We start from the raw sequence: 17296 nt of genomic DNA, 5'->3' as shown, positions 1-17296 counted from the left end.
TACCAAAACTATAAAATGAGAGCAAATCTATATTATATACTGATAGCTAGACATAGCCAATCCCTCTTGAGATTCCCAGACCAGTAATTCTGCCTTCTCTCTGCCCATCCCGCTAAACAAATGATTTCTTGAAGGCAGGATCTTCCTGATTTTTTTTTTTTTTGCATATGCAGAAAATAGGTGCAGTGTTACTATATTTACATATAAACTCTCTGAAAATGTTGCCTGTGTGATTATCACCTTACTTTATCTCATATAAAGCTATGATAGTAGTCTCTTGCTGGCAGGGGGTTTGTGCTGTTTCCCAACTCTCATTAACTATATAGATCGTTTAATTTGCAGTTAGCTTTCAATTGAATGGGTTCTGCCATATTGTTCTCAATTTACCAAGACTGAGGATAGTAGGAGCTGAAAAAGAAACAAAGCAGTCTACAAAGCTATAGAATAATAAATTTCTAATATGATGATTTACAATGTTTCCATATTTTGTGCTCATTAAGAGATAGGCATTTCACTTTTGAGAGCTTAAAAGTTTAGTCAAGCACTAAAGATATTTCTAAAAACATTGTGTCAAAATCAGTATAAGTATTTATTTCTATTTTTGTTTGTAAATGTTTTAAATGTCTGTCATGCACCAAGGAAAAATAGGAGTTTGACATTTTGATTCAAAATTCAAAGCCATAAAACTTTCTATTTACATTCAAAATTCAATGTATACATAAATGTCAACAGATTCAAGTATTCTAAGAAAAAAATGATAGCTTAGCCAAGCTAAATACACTGCAAAGTACTAGATATAAGGAAAACAAAGACACTTCCATTATGTAAAGTGATTATCATTTTCTGTTTTTCTACCTCCAAGTAACCAACATTTATTACTGCTCAGTGAAGATAAGGAAACAGAGAATACAGCAATAAATGGAAAAACAGACAAATATATGAATTTTTTACTTCATGGTCATATTTAAAAGGCATTTCTGTAGATTGATTTGAGGTCATAACTTGGGTGAGGAATGTCATCTAATTTAGAATTGCCATGACATAATGACTGACAACTTACATTCACTAAAACCTTTACCAAATGATGAAATGGAAAAGTAAAACCCCAAAAGCTTCAGCTGAAAAAACCCAACCCAGCTTTTAAAAAATCAACATAAGGAATATGTTGTAAACTGAGTGTACTTCATTTGTACCATTTAATAACAACTTTTTTTGTAACTTATTGGCTCAATGTAAGCCAAAGGAACAGACATGGAGAACAGATTCTGAACTTCTGTAAGCTGTTGTATATCTTTTGACTTCCACAGACTTATTATCAGCAAAACATCTAGACAGGCACTGCTGGATGATATGATTCTAAAAGCAATGCAGAAATGGGAGGAAACAGGTTAAGAACCTTACTAATATTAGCAGCATTGATTTCACATGCACAAAAGTAGTACCAATGGATTATTGAAAAAGAAAAGCCCTCTTCCACTATACACATCTGAATCCTTATACAGCATTTACAATTAAAATGGTTGGTATTACTAATGCAAGCAATAGAGCATTTAAGTCATCTTTCCTGATTTGTCACAACAGAAAATCAAATAACATGATTCCTTTCTATTTGAAAGGGCAGAGAAAATGAAATCTTCATTTTAAAATGTAATTCAGAAGAGAATTTATGCAAACACACAACTGAAAGGAACAAATTTATCATTATGCTTTTTAATTTTGTGAATAATTACTTTTTTTTAAATCCAAATGATGATATTTTCTCTTGCTGTGTAATATAAAACCTTTGATTAACAAACCCTGTCCTTTTCTGTTTGAAGTTTATTTTAATGCTTTTCAAAACGCAATTGGAGGAAATGATTTCTGATAAATATTTTTCAGAGGACTTCATCCAACTATAAAATACAGTAACAATATTGTGCTTATTTGTTCTTTATAGAACATCATGACTGAAAAAGCAAATGTCTTATCTTACCTCACATCATTCAGGTTTGCTAGCAGAAAACCACAATAGCATAGAGCACATGATAATAATTTAGATACCCTAAGGTTTGTCAGTTGTTTAAAGATAAATACATAATCATGAATCAAAGTTATTTCACAGTGACATAACATGTTCTCTGAAATGTGCCATTTATCATGCATTTTCCACGGCTTTTTTGGAAGAGATAAGGCACAAGTTTGTTTGCCCAAAGCACTAAGCTACCATGATTTACTTGCTAGAATTATCTTTTTTTCCCCTTGTACAGAAAGTGACTTATGTGTTTTGCCAAGAAGCTCAAATGACAATCACAAACTTTTATTCCTATATTCCCTTTCTTACACACACTATGACAGAAAGAGGTATGTCAGTTGGGAAGGTGAAAAAGACTGGAAGAAAAAAAAAAAAGAAGGAATAAAAGAGTGAAAGAATATATATTAGTGTTGATAGTGAGAAAATAAGAGTAACCCAGTGGATATAGAAAGAAGAAATAAATGGAGAGGGTAGGGATTAAAACAGAGAATAATTAAAAAAGAAAGAGAATAGGTTTTATCCACAGTTTAAGTGTGTAATCATGCATTACTTTGCAGAAAATAAGTGTCAGGAGTAATCTTCCTGGGGTCCTAGATTTTTATTAGCAAAAAGGTTCTACATTCTTAAATCTTTTTCTGAAAATCCTGAAAAGACCCAGACAAAGTCCAGCTAGGTGATTTTATGAGGAAATACTGAGCTTTGGGAAGAATCCTTTGGATCTATGTCTATAAGAAACAAATTTGGGCTGAGTTATTTTTTCCCTACACAAAAGACAGATGACAACATTACCATTACTGGCATAAAAACACATTACAGTGTATGCCACATTCATACCTGTATCATAAACCCCCAGCAAATCTTGCATTATTGTATTTGGCTGTTTATAAATAACAGAATTGAGCAGATTAAGAGTGTAGATCAAGAAGAAGCTGAGAATTCTGTTGCCCTTGGTAGGTAGGACAGGCAACAGAAAGCAGTGGCCTGAAGAGGTGAGAAGAGCAGCAGAACACAACAATGACTCAGGAGATATTCATGGAGCTGCTGTAAGTGTTCAGTATCTCCTTGGGCAAAATGCACTGAATCTTTAGCATCAATTTGTATCTATGAAAATATTTCATACTGTGAATACGGGAAGATGAAAAGTGTAAAGTGCTTTGGCTCTATCTGTATTCCAAGAAGTAGTGTCTCTCAGAAGTGCTATAAAACTTCTGATTTTCAGTACGAAGTAATATCCCTGTATATATTTTTTTCAACATTCTAAGTTAGGTGCACCCAATTTTTAAAAGTGCATTATTATACTGTAAGACAAATAGTTCACGTAAGACTCAATGGCTCCAAACTCATGCCAAAAAAGCAATTAGAAAATTGAATTGAGGAATTAAGGATTAATGTGAGCATGTTACACCTGTCAGAAGTAATAAGTATTTTGACAGGAACAGAATAAAGTTTGACAGTGTGCACAAATATAGATCTGATACATAAATCAAATATTAAAATGCAAATAACTATGCATTAATCACTGTAATGTTTCCTAGCTAAAATGGTCTTAGTACTACTTACAAGAATTCATTATAAATAAAACTGTATCTCTTCTTAAAAAAACAGCTCAACTTATACTTTTTTGTTTTAATAATAAATCATGTCTATTTAAACTTAGTTTTTAATCGTGTTATTAAAACAGCATTAATCTCATGAATTCCACATAAACTAAGCTAGATGACTTGGCAAACAAACAATCAAATCTGTTGTTGTGCTAGGATTAGTACTAGACTCAGAATGTAAACAGTTGCTTTCTGGAGTTCAATGTGCAACACTTCAGAGAGAGGAAAAAAGAAAAGAAACAAGACTGTGGCCTCTGAAGACGTAAGAGATACAGAAAAGGAGGAAACATAAAATTTAGACTGTTATATTACAAGTATTCACACCTTGAGTATCTAAGTTGGATTTTGGTCAAATTCAGATGCCTCCTTGCATCTCCAGATGCAAACTCAGAAGCCTCAAAACCCTGTTAATCTTACTATCAGTACTAAAAACTTCCCAACAGGTGAAGGTCTCCTTTACCTGCCAGGCATATCCCGATCTCTTCTACATCCACTCAGGATTCACTGGCAGCTGCCCTGGAGGTAGAGCTCAGTCTAGGTAGTCAGGATGTTGTTTTCAAAACATCCTTATCGAATTAGGTTTTTACAATACAGTTGTGACCACTTTCTTTTAAAACACAGTTGAAAGCAGAGATTAACTCTGTTCTGTGTGGTAAGAGGACAAATCCTTCTCATCCTATTCTGCTTTTACTAAATCTGTGTCGGGAGTGCAATATTCTGACCTTTAATTTAGGATGGTCAAATGTTGTGATTGCTCTGACCATTTTCAGATTTTTTCCATGGTCATTTGCCAACAGAGTCAAACACTGCAGTAACATCATGGGAAAGAAGAAATGCTGTCTGCCCCTCGCAGCACCTGCTGCTGCCCTAAGGAGAACCTGGAACTTCCAGTATGCTGAAACTAAGGCAAAGCCTCAGACAGAAACAAAGACTGCCATCAGTACTGCTGTTTTCATAGACTATCGGTGCTACACTGCTTTACTATTTTAAGGGTTGGGTGAACTAATGAATTAATGTTCGTTAACATACTTTTGAGTATGAGCTTCCCACCCACCCAGAAGTTTTGACAATTTTCTCCATAGATTTATTCAATGAGTAATGAGCCTTAATGACTGCAACATGAAAAAAAAACTTTCTCAAAACATCTTTTGTGTGCCAGGAGAAATACAATACAGGAAACACTGCAACAGAATAAATAAGCAAGGCTGGAGTACTGAACATTGCTTTGTGGCTGGCATAGGAAACAAAAGTTCTTCATACGACCCTAGGGTTTTACTGAAATTCTAAGCATCTACTGAAGATTTTCATTTAATACATCCCATAAAGTTCCTCTCTTGCAATTAGTGAGAGGAAAGCTTCACCTCATTTAAACCTGCAAAGAATGGTGCTCAGCACTTTCTACAGGGTTTCTACACTGCACCTTCTTTTGCCTGAGGATTTCTCAGTGATTTCTAACTTTGGTTAATGAGGTCCCATTAACCTGTGTGAGGTACACAAGTACATCACCTACAGCAGTAAAAGCTGGTGAACATTTAGGCATATCTCTTAATTTTTCAACTACACTGAAAGAGACTTGATGTAACTGCCTTGCTTCTGTGACCAGGACATCCAGCTGCGCCGATTTACCTGGAGGACTCCACCAACTCTACTTAACAATGAATAAGTTTTCCTGGAAGATTTCTATCATGTCTAATTGAGCTGAGATCAACAGGTTTATTGATAATAAAATGCAACTTGACCAAAATTATACTAACAGTTCTTATTAGATAGTTTTTTACAGTGAATTATCTTTCCATTGTACTTCTGCCCCATTGTTTTTGCATAATATAAATCATTAATTTCCTTGTTTCAGAATGGAAATGGAAATCTTACAATATATTGGAACAGTATTTTTCATAAGAAAAACAGTGGAAATGAACAATAAATAGAATACATTATGATTACCAAGCTGTGACTATGGCCCCAGTGCACAAACCACATTGTTATCCCTCCATTTACTGTCTTGCTTCTCTATAGCAGTTATAACAATGATAGGATGCATTCTTTTTAGCAGTCTTTTCTGAGTAGAATGTGGTTGTTAGTTTTGTACTTATGTTAAATTTATGTATTACTCTTAAAGTGTTTATGCTCAGAAGAGTGATATTTTTACTATAAGAACTATATTTATTTGCAACAGAGTTACTCTCAGTTAATCTAGTAAGCGACTTCATTTCAAAACCTAATACTATGTCATAGAGCATTTCATTAAAAAGAGGGTTATGAATTGACATTTTGATTAAAACTGATTTATTAAGACAAAGTTACGAGAAACAACTGCAGATGCATTTATTTTCAGTGGGGTTTCCAGAAGGAACTTCTATTCAGATTTCCTATTCAGCTTTTATCCTCCTCCCTAGAGGTTGCTTTTTCTGAACTGTGACATTACTGTGAACCATCGTGGAATTTTTCTGATTTTTCACATTGGCCGAACAGACCACAAGACATTGAAGTTAAGTCAAAACATTAGGTGGCTGCAAGGCACATTGCATTTCTTTATCTGTGTGTCCATGTATGCAGTTTCCTATCTCTTCATACTGTTAAATAAACTTGGTTTTACTTTACTATTACTTCTTGCTTACTAATGAGGGTAATTTCAGGTTAATAGCAAAAATATTGAACGTAACTTACAGTGGACAGTGTGTGTAGCAGTTGTACTGGATTACTGCCAGAGATATCCCCTAGAGCCTTCAGAGTATTTCCCTATTAAGCTGCAGGAGTCTGATTAAAGGCTGGCAATGCCAGTGTCCAGTTTATGAAAGGAAATTTATTTTGGCAGCAGCTAGGTAGGTCCTGTTGGGAAAAGCACCTGAGACGGTGTCTGTGGCATTTACCAAGCATCATGTATCCCCAGGTACTTTCCTGTAAATTCTTCCGACTACCATTCTATTGGTCAAAGTGGTGCTGTGTAGTGAAGGGGTGCTAATGGGCATTTGTTTCCCAGATGGGTATATCTCTTGTATCTCCAAACTTTAGAAACAAGAAGTAGAAAATTCTGTTATTCCTTCACAATTTAACTGTAATGGCTCATCTACGAAAACTCTTATTTCACTGGGGACAAATGACTGCCAGTTCATCACAGTTTGAGCTTGGGCTGATCACTTAAGACCAGATGGTCACTCCCATGTATCACAGTAAGTTAACTTTTCCCCCACCTACCTGACAGAAGAGGACATGGTCCCTCCAGAGCCACTACTAATTTTCTAGGGTTAGGAAAGTTGAAGCACAAGGCACAGTTTAAATCCTGCCTCGCTTACCAGCTAACAATGTGGCCTCGGTGGCAGGCAGAGTAATGCTGAGGTAAGGGTGAGCACAGTGCAGTTTGTTTTCACTGGGAACAAGCAAACTGAGTCAGCTGCAGACTTGAAATTTCCATGAGGAGCCCAAAAGGGCTGTCCTTCACTTGGGGTGGATTACACAGTTTTGATATGTCATTGCCACAATGAAACTCCGAAGTTCTCACTAACAGTTACCTTTTGTGACCCCGAAATCTTATTCCTGTAGCTCTGCAGCACTCTAGGGTCATAAAAGGGAAAGTTTAGGAGATCTATGCCAGACTCGAGGGTTATGAGAGGCAAGTGTCCTGAAATTATTATGCTGCATTTTGCATTTCTTGCAAAATTGGAAAGAAAATATAGTACACCATATGTCATCCAAAATACACTTTTAGTGAACTTTTCTTCAGCAATGCCTTTTCAAGTTCTTTTTTAACCTCTTGGCCACATGCAAGATGCTAGTGAATGATATATTAAAACATTTATATTTGGAATTGTAATAATAAAAAGAGAACTAAATCAAGACACATTGTGGAAACTAGCTGCCAGCAGAAGGGATTAAAGTGCAAACTTGGCAATATTCTTAATGCAGGAAAAAACGTTAATGGCACCAGAATAACAAATTACTTTCTATCATGACACCTTACACAGATCACAGCCTGCTGAATGTAAGGAGGACACTAAATGCATCTGAAAGCATGACATAACTTTTATTTTCATTGTCCTTGCCATGGCCCAAGGAGAGCTGTAAAGTGTGTACACCAGAGCCAAAAACATTCTGAAACAAATGATCCCTCATTTAAGATTTGCAAATACATAGAAGCTTTTATCTTAGTGACTGAGTGTGTGTATTGTGGATCAGATCATAGGTGCTCCAGCAGCAGGAGGAAATAATAAAAGACTTCTCTTACCTAAGGAAAAGGTATGAGATGGCAGCAAAAGGGGACCTAGTTGTGCTGTGTAATATAGTGGTAGCAGCAGCATGTGTTAAACTGTTTTGGCAGCAGTTGCTGCCAACGAGGTGGAAAGGGAGAGGGCAGGTTGACAGGCCTGTGAGAGCACAAACCAGACCTTTTTTGGGTGTTGCAAGACATGCCTCACACTCTCCTCTCTTGAGGACCTCCATCACCTACTCTGCCCATTCACCAATTTGAAAGTGTAATTGAGTACAGTTTTTCACTTGAATCTTAAGAATTAATTCAAATCTTAAATATTATCTGCTTAAATCAGCACTTGAGTAGCAGCAGAACTATGTTGATTTATATACCAGCTGCAAATCTGACACTATATTATTAATTTCTTAATAGTGTCCTTGAAGAATTCTGCAAATAAACTCAAGCTCAAGTATTATCACTAAGACTGTTAGTACTTACAGTGCTTATATTAGGAACATCACTGAAAATCCACAAAAAATGGAAGTTACAGGATCTAATCTGACAAATAATTAGACACATGAGAATTAGTGCTTGGAAAAACTTTGCATTAAAGCAAACAGGATTACTTGCATGAATGAAACTATTTATTCTTGTTACTCACGTTAGCTAAACATATGTGATGGAATATTTTGTTTTAGAGACAGGTTTTTTAGTTAAAAAAAAAAGGAAAACCCCTGTTCCTTCAAAATATTACAAAACCCACATCATTTTTATTAAATCAGCATAGATCTACAGAATAAAGTATTTGCTGAGCCCCACTTATATGGTAAGTAAGTGTTATTTATTTTTTTAGAACTATATTATGAGCTTACTTAGCCTCTTAAGCATTGCTCACTGAAAATGAGTGGTACAGAAACCAGTCCAGCTCAGCCTACACTTCTGTTCCACATGTATTTCCTATGGCATGGTAGAACTTCTAATTATGTCATATTTTTATTATTCTCTTCAGTAAGATAGTACTCAGTCATCACCACCAAAAATCATTACTCACATTGAATTCTACAGTTCCCATCCTTATTGCATGAAAGTACTTGTGATTGCGCTTCAGGAAATGTTCTCACTTTAAATTTTACATTATAAAATTTAGCAGCAGTGATGACACTTTTAACATCTTTTCCTTGAGAGACATACCATTTTCACAGCAGACTGACCGTATTTTTTAAAGTTTCTTTGAAAATTCACAAATTTGTGAACATTTCATTGGAGTTTGATTCAAATCCCTGCATTCCATGAAGATTTGTACTCCATCTCATATATTTTTTGATATCTAACCAAATGATTTCTCTTCCTCTAATTTTATGCATAAAGTTTAAACCACTGCTAAGATTAAAGCAGAGTCAGTCATGTTTGTCCTATGCTTCAGTCAACAGAATGGTATAACACATTTACTTTTGCACTATATGTAAACTCCAATTTATTTTCGTGACTAAAGGCTAAAGCGTCAAATAACACATTTTACCATTATTTTCTGATTTCTCTTCCCTTTTCCACCCCTTCCCAACATCTTTCCCAGTCTTGGGGTGCTCTTTCTGTGGAAATAAATGCCCTGTGTCAAGCGCCACTGACTGACACAATAAGCAGAAGGAGCAGGATCTTATTTACTTCAACAAGGGTTGAGATTTGAGATCAGTCACCAAGCAGATGTTATTTCTGAAGCTGAAAGTATTCGTGATGATTGTTACTATAGAAACCAAGCTTTGTAAAATATTCCAAACAAACACTTCTTTATTACCCTGGGCTGTAACTACAGTGCTCCGCATTAACACTGCCTCCCACGGTAAGTTATCAACTGTGCACATTTTCTTTCTGGTTATTTGCTTTCAGTAGTAACTACAAAGCAGGATTTCTATAGGTCTTGGAAGAGACTGTATCACAGTACCAGCCATCCATAAAATGACACACACTGTACTCATTCAGCGCTAAACTCCTGTCTGTTTCATTTCCCCCCTCCTGTGGGCAGCCACTCAAATCAGTGTTTCCCTGTTCAGCAACAGTGAAAAACAGGAACCCACTGCTAATTCCTGTGGTTAGATCATCAGCACAAAACCAGCAGTGGTTACTAAATGCCAGCCCCAGCCTCTTTAGCAATTAAACCATTCTTCATTCTTAGTAGACTTTGTGAAGCCCATGCGTCACTCAGAAAGCATCTTTCAGTGGCCTGTCGTATCCTAACCAGAAGTTTCAGACTTGCTGCTTTCTTTGTTAATCATACTAGAAGAGTAAAAATTTGAATCCCAGTTCCAGTGAAGATGGTGGGACTTCAGCAGTGCAGGATCCCTGAGCCTGAGTGTACCCCCAGGGCAGAGGGCTGGAGCAGGTCACAGCCATCACTGCTGGGTGACTGGGAAGCACCACGGCCTGTGCCAGTGGGAAGGAGCAGGTAAAGTCCTGTTAGCCCAACCTGTGCCTGGGATTTTAACCAACTCTCCTTCTTGCTACAATTAAACTACCCATAGACAGGTAACAGGGAAAACTTCAAACAGAAGTTAAGCAAGTGACAGCTGGCTTGTTTTAACATATGGAAAAGAAAATTTTATTTAAGGTTATTTAAGGAAATTAGATGGAATTTTATTACAGAATGAATGCACCATGTGAATACTGGAAATATTCTTTGTCTGAGGTTTTCTGTCTCAGTTTATAGAGAAGTCCTCCTAAAGGATAAAATGATACTAATATTTTAAAATATAGTTATGTTCAAGACACCTATGCTCACAACTTCTGATTATTACAACTAAAATTCCAAAGCTCTTTTCATTCTTAACTTACTGTCATGTTCTCATAATCTATAACTTTTAATACTGTCTTTCTGTTAAAATAGGGCAATTTTTCCCAAATCTTTTAGAAACTTCTCAGCTATCTTTGGGATGTGGGAAAATTACAATTTTTTCCTAATACCAGTTCCATCCAGGGCTTACAATTTTATTTAAAACTTGGCCTTGACTCAGGTAACATTAAGGATTCCTGCCTTTCATTATTGTAAAACAAATCTGTTTCAAAATACAGCGATGTAATCAGAGCACAATCAGATTTCCATAAGAATATACAGAAGTATGGAACTGCATGTGCCACTGCCATCTATTATAACACACAATACACCACAGTGAGGAAAGCATTAAGCAAAAGAGCATAACTAAAGAGTCAGTTAAAAGTTTTAGTTGTGGTGATTTGTGCTCTCTGCAATGGTATGCTGAATATAATAATAAATTTAAAGTATCTATAAAAGATTTTAAGTGTGAGAAATGTGTGGCATAAGATATTCTGGAAAAAGGTAATAGACAAAGTAGGCATGTTTTATGAAGATAGAGTTACAATTTGGAAGTGATTGTGTGGGACTGAATACAGAGAATGCAATTAAATCATGGCACGTGTCCCGGTGGACCAATGTCCAGAGGAAAGTGCTGTGGTTAAACACAGTAGTTACAGGAGAGTTAAGGGTCCAGACAACACACAACCTGTGTTTTAAATGGCAGTTATCTATGGATGCTCAAAACATCTTAACAGATTTGGTGGGTCTGTGAAGTAGCTCGTGCTTTCTCCATGGAGGAGTAGTTACAGACAGCTGGGCCTAACCTGGCCAAAGCATGGCAAATCCTCTGGATAGGGGCACTCCAGGGATTACAACAGCTAGCAAGAAATCCAACTGTCTCCTACTTCCCAGCTTAATTGAACAAGTTCCATTTAAAGCCATGTTGACTTAAGGTGATTTTCAGTAGCTGCAACTTAGCTTTTCTAACAGTTTTTGTTTAGTTTGTTTTTAAAAAATTTTTCATAGCTTTTTCTTGCTATATTCCACGTAGGGAGGACACATAGAATCACAGAATCAGCCGGGTTGGAAAAGACCTCTGAGATCATCAAGTTCAACCCTTGATCCACTACCACCGTCGTTACCAGACCATGGCACTGATGCCACATCCAGTCTCATCTTAAAAACCTTTAGGAATGGAGAATCCACCACTTCCCTGGGCAGCCCATTCCAATGCCTTATTACCCTCTCTGTAAAGAATGTCTTCCTAATATCTAGCCTAAACCTCCCCGGCAGAGCTTAAAATCATAAGACATAATGTAAAGAAAAATAATTGTGCAATTATACATATATGCAGATAGCCTACAAACACAAAACCCATGTCATTGTTTCTAATTGTGCTATGAGCAATCTCTGGAATATTATGTTGGAGCAAAAATTAAAGCATAATAAAAGCTACATCAAAGACCTTGAAAGAGAAATCTTCTTGAAAACTTCCTCAGTCCCAGACACAGCAATTTCTCATAATTCCCCAAATGTCTATTGAAATGAATTGCACTAAAAGGTTCTAGAGCCACCAATATATTTAAGAATTTAATAGATGTCTTTTAGTTCTCTTTGATCATAAATTGCCAAAATGGTTTCTACTCTCTCCAGTTCCCTTGTCCCTGATTCGTCTGCTGTGACACTTCTGGATGACTTCCAGTTCTGATTGTCGTAAAGTCCTTGTTTTTGCAGAATCACCTAGTGTAGAAATTTGCAATTCCAAACACTGTCTTTTTTGGTCTGTTTATCAGCTAACGCTCTTTACTCAAGCAATCTTTGCCCTTCACATTCCAATTGGTTTTGTCCTTATTCAAACTTCTATGAATTTAACATAAGTAATGCAACTTAAAACATGGATGAATATTTCTCTTAATTTAAGAAAAATTTTATCTTTCTTTAATCTTCAGTTACAGGAAGGATCTGAACACATACATAAAGACAAACTTATTTTGGATCATTAATATTTCACCCATTTAATCTTTATGTCATTGAGGTTTATTTTTACATTTTCTTTACATATTTAATTTTTTTTTATTTACAATTTTTTTATGTCCACATTAAAGGCGTCTTTGTATAGTTGTCATTTGCCTGTAGTTTGCCTGGTTTTGATCATTAGAGTTTCCTAATTTTCAGTGAAATGCTGAGCAAGTTAAAGATTTTAATTAGATATATCACTTTATTTTTTCTTGTAAGAGCTTCTTATTAAAGGCTACTCATGTAGATGATATAGATATTAATCAATTTGCATCTGTACTTCTAAAAGATTCAGTTAGGTCCCTAATTAACCATCTGTAAACAAACCCTTGTTCAGTAACAGGGCACAGGCATTTGTTGTGAGGCAGCAAAGGCTGGTAAGGGCCTCATGCTACCACTCTGCTCTGCTGTAAATATTTGACTTCTCTCAATATACAGAAAATAATCAGACAAAGTGATTCACAGTCTACATTGTGGATCACTGGATTCTCTCTAATTGAGTCATTGTTATTATGAGAAAGCTTTAAAAATTGCAGGTGCTTCCATGAGGTGCCAGGTGCTTCAGCAACACTAAGAGTTGTGTATTCCATGGCTATATGAAGCAAGGATAGTGAAGACATACATTCCTATGACGAAAGTAATAGAGAGCCAGTCTTTAAAAATAAACTTCCACAGATAAAAAAGATGAGTTCCCCCTCTCCCCCCCAAAAAAAAGTCAGATTATTTTGTGAATTTGCATATATTCTAGTCTTCCAGAACACCAGTCGTCTCCCACTAGAAAATTCTTTCATGTTTTTGATTTTTAATCAATAAGTTTATTAGTTAGTTTCCTTTAACATTGTTTACAACCTGGTTCTATACTGTAGCACTTTGTACACTCTACAGTGACCACAGGAGTTTCCCAACAGCTTCAGGAAGGGTAACTAACCTCCCTAATAAACCTGGTCTCTCACCTCCTCTTGGGGAGAATGCTCATTTCAGCATGCCAATGCAACAAGGGTATCGGGTTTTTTTTACAGCATACGTGGCATTATATACTAAGGCACTCTATATTTATATATGTATCCCATTCTCAGCATGCTGTATATGGACCACATAGGCTCAGTAAAACTTGATGTACACCCTCTACTCTTTTGTTATGGGCTGCTCACAGCCATGACAGAGACAGACACTGCTATTGTCCATGCTTAAGAGCAATTTCTAGCACAAAAGGAAACCATCTTCTCTGTTCTTACAAACAGATAATTTACTGACATGTGTCAGTAGGCATTATTCATTTTTACCACGGAGAAGCAGATCAAGGGTGCCACTCAATCACGTGGAAGGGATTACAGCTACTGTGAGGCACTTTCAGTTCTGCCATCATATCTATTTCTCATTCTTCCCTCTTCTGTTCAGTACTGTACCACAACTATTGAAAATTACAGGTATTACTTATGTTCCTGTTAATCCACACCTAAAAAGATTTTCTGTGATGACCGTACTGGACCACCTGCACAAAATACGTATGTGGAAGTGATTGCTTTTCAATAGCATGTCATGTGAGCAAAAAGCATGACAGAATCCACATAACCTGATTTTAAAGGCAGATACTCATTTTGATTTAGTACTAATATTTTGGTGGTACTATTCTATGCTTTCCACCAGTATATCAGCAATATATCATCGTCACTCATGTTCAAAACACCTTATTTTGTCTTTAGTTCTCCAATTGTTAGAACTGTTTTCTGGACAGCACTTGTATGTAATTAGATCCTACCATATAGTCTTTAGGAGCTGAGCAGGCTCATTAGGAGTTGAAAATAAAATAAAATAAAGACGCAAAATGAACTTGCTAATCACCAAAGTTTGAAAAAGAAATCTATGAAGGAAGAAAGCAGAGCCACAAATCAGAGATCTAAGTTTCTTCTGCAGTTTTACTTTTCTCTGACTCAGTGATTTCCTTCAAGATCCAGTTTTGTTAGAGCATATCCATTTCATATTGATTGCAACAGACTGTATAACGAGACATCTTGTCTTTGCAATTTTTCAGATTCTTCTGAAACTAAACTCATCAAATCATCTAAAAACTTGCTACCAGAGTTCTTCAATATGGCATCTATCACTGTCTTTCCTTCCCATTACCATGTACATGCAAATTATCAAATTAATGTTCTCCTGTATCCCACACAGACCATTATCACAGCTGTTGTGTCAGATATAATACATTGCACACCTTTGCTCACCTGTTCCGTACTTAAAAGGCAAAAAAAAACCTCTTTGGGAGACAGTCTTATTTTAAAAATACCTAATACATTTTGTAACAGCTTTTCCTAGATCTAAATGCCAAGGCACTTTTCTGTTCTCAAGATCTGGAATTTATCTAAAAGCTCATGATACATACACTTGATATTTCACTGAGCAACAGTGAGCACTTTTGGGCCTGCTAACTAATGATCCGAGGAGCTGGGAATTAAAGGGTTGGATAGGCTGAATTGGGAGATTCACAGCATTCCACTGAGATACACAGCCCCTGCTTTGAGTCTTCATATTTAGACCGATACAAATGAAGGAATTACCTCTATAATCTAAGGATATGAGAACTAAACCCATGCTACAGTTTTTAATTTCTGCTTTTTCTGCTGCGAAACATGTGGCATATGCATAATGTATGGGAATGTGATCTACAGAGCTTTTATTGATGGTTATTTGGTGTGATCTATAACTCATATATTGCTCATTTATGAGTAATGCAGTCCTCCCAAACTCTCGCTCACACACATATAAAAGATGAAAACATTCAATAAATATCACTTTAGGAAGGCCACATTATTCCTGAATGTCACAGCTTATGCAAGTCATGCTGAAGAAAACATAACACTAACTGACAGCACAAAATTACGCACTCTAAGTACATTATACATTTTAGAAAAAGAAGTAATTTAGAAATGTGAAATGTTTCCTCTCAGACAAGTTTTTTTTTAATCTCTGGATCTAAAGCCATTGGCTTAGTTTCTGTTAATTCAAGTGCATAATCACAGAATGGGTAAGATTGGAAGGGACCACAGTGGGTCATCTGGTCCAACCTCCCTGCTCAATCAGGGTCATCCCAGAGCACATTCCACAGGATTATGCTGAAATATAGAAAAAGGCAAAATTCTCATAGTTTATAATTTCATCTAGCAGGAACCATTTTACTATCTGGTTTGCATTTGATAAATAAGAGGGATTTCTAATAGCATGTCCTTTTTCCTGATGGTACCAAGGTTCTACAATTTTCAGTATGCACAGGCATCCAGTGCCTTCACCATCAACACCTCCACAGCACATAATGATTAGGGGAAGATCTTTACATGATCAGGTTTTCTAAATTTTGAAGAAGGCTAAAAGGTTGTATGACTTTCTTTGTCTATAGTTGGTCACTACAATTACTCTAAAAATTTAAAATATCTAAAATTTTAAGAAGTTGTATTACATGGTCCAAAACTTTGGGAGGAAGGGTTGTTCTTCCACTAGTCCAGATTAAATGTAGAACACAAAATCAAAGAATAGATGTAAAAAAATACAGTTAGGCCTTTAGAACCAAGTAAAATTAAATTTAAACCAACACTATTATATTGCATCCTTGACACAGACCAGAATGATAGAATGTTGCTTTTCTTTCAATGTCCATGTTCCGCATGAAGTAGAGATAGTACTTTAATATCATTTAAAAATATATGTTAGCTATTATAACATCATTTGTTTCAGTCACTCATTGCTAATACCTAAATATGAAGTAAAAGCTCAAGTTGACAGCACCATAAATTACAAGAAACCAAATGAGTACAACATACTACACTTGCCATCACACAAGCAGGGAGATTGCAAAAATAACAGAAATCTTTAATTAACTCAGGAAATTAAAAGGTGACTTTATTAAAGAAGCTTAATAACAAGACACACTCAGATGAACTCACAAGCACATGTTAATCAAGAACAAGGAATAATTTCAGGTACCTTACTAGGTGCTTATACACAGATTAAATTAAACAAAAATTAAATGTTTTAAACTGGTACCCACATGAATGATGAATCTATGATATTAAAGACTATAAACACAGGCAGCGACCATAGGTGTCTAATAACCCAAAACGTGAAGCAGGGATGATTCCTTAATGAGCACAAATTAAATGACAAACTACATTGAGACTCATTGTGTGGTTGACCCCAGAGAAGATACTATGGATTCGGAGCTTATTGCCCTATGTTTACATGTAGGTAGTAAAAACTCTTATGTGGGTGGGGTTTTTCAGATGAGAAATGCACTAACATTCAATTAACTACTGCAGCAAAGGTGAGATCAGTATGTTCCTAAGTTTTATTTCTGATAGCTGCCTAACTGTAAATCCTTTGGTTTCAATAATTGTATTTACTGAATGTGCACTATAAACATACACAATAAGTAGTATTTGTCGAAAACTCACTCTATACGTTCAATGGGCATTTATGTAGGAACAGAATAGGGTTCTTTCCTATTCAAATATACCTACAAATACCAATATTGGGAAAAAATATATGTCCTACAATATTTAATTTGAGAAAACAGAAAATTTTACGGTGTGTAAGGTCTACCAACACATAACATTGCTGCTTCAGTGATATTCTTAATGGATAACAATCGAAAACAAGGTATTTCAATTAAGAGTCCTACAATT

At 35.9% G+C, this 17296-nt stretch overlaps 1 protein-coding gene across 4 annotated transcripts in view; it reads right to left on the bottom strand.

Moving 5' to 3' along the window:
- ATRNL1 (attractin like 1) overlaps positions 1-17296 on the bottom strand; it is a 529120-nt gene that overhangs the window by 52485 nt on the left and 459339 nt on the right. The window lies entirely within an intron of this gene.

Source organism: Corapipo altera, unplaced genomic scaffold (assembly GCF_003945725.1).
Source record: "Corapipo altera isolate COAL_440 unplaced genomic scaffold, ASM394572v1 56, whole genome shotgun sequence".
Taxonomy (NCBI): domain Eukaryota; kingdom Metazoa; phylum Chordata; class Aves; order Passeriformes; family Pipridae; genus Corapipo; species Corapipo altera.
Note: the sequence above shows the minus strand (reverse complement) of the source record. Positions and strands in the feature narration are given on the sequence as shown.